The sequence below is a fragment of the Rhipicephalus sanguineus genome, chromosome 2 (genome assembly GCF_013339695.2).
Source record: "Rhipicephalus sanguineus isolate Rsan-2018 chromosome 2, BIME_Rsan_1.4, whole genome shotgun sequence".
Classification (NCBI taxonomy): domain Eukaryota; kingdom Metazoa; phylum Arthropoda; class Arachnida; order Ixodida; family Ixodidae; genus Rhipicephalus; species Rhipicephalus sanguineus.
Window position 1 is genome coordinate 44,088,299 of NC_051177.1, and position 880 is coordinate 44,089,178.

The following is an 880-nucleotide window of genomic DNA, read 5'->3' on the forward strand; positions in this document are numbered from 1 at the left end:
CTCTAAAGAGATGTCATCAGGTACATAGGCAGGGGAGAACTTCATTAGTACGTGATATTCGCGATCGATTTCCATTTATAAACGTTAAGTTGCATGCGCCCCTTTGTAGTCCAGTACTTCACTAAACCACACAGCAGCGCTGCGATGTTTGTTTCTTCATATGAAAGGTGTTATTGCGCTATTCCCTTGTATACAGTGCACGAACTCTTGGTAACCACAATCATTCCGATTAATTTTCTCATTGCACCGAAAATAAGCATCCCACTGAACCGGTATATATTTCTGACAAACGTAAGAATCGTAAAAAAAAGCACATTATTTATTTCCGAATGGTGCGGTACGACAATTAAAACTTGGCGCTTTATTAGGCAGAACCAATATTCAAGTCGACAATGAGGCGCACATAAATATCCGCACAATTCGAGCTTACGGAATGACGCAGGGAGAACGCAATACTTCCCAAAGCCTATGAGATCGGGCTTAGGGCCCTTTTATTTTAATTTGCGCCTCGTAAAAGACACGTCGCTATTGCTTTCGGAAGCCGGTGCCGTCTTTCTTTTTCTATCCGTTTATTGTTTTCTTTCATTCTGTTTCTTTCTGTTCTTTTTATTGGAGCAGTGGAGAAGGGGTATCTGCCAGACCTGGGGAGGGCGATCGTAGCGTTCAACGTGCTAAAAACATGGCAGTGCGCACGGCACGCATTTGGCGCCGAATTGACGCGACATCCGCAGCCAGGCTGTGAAGGAAGTCTTTTTTTGTGTGTGTGTGTTTTGGATTCTTCTGCGGCTCCTGCTTTTAATACCCTCGTTTAAACCCCGCCTTAGTATCGGCTGGACTTTACTGCTCGGCCGTTCAGCGAGAATGGAGCAGGACGGGCACC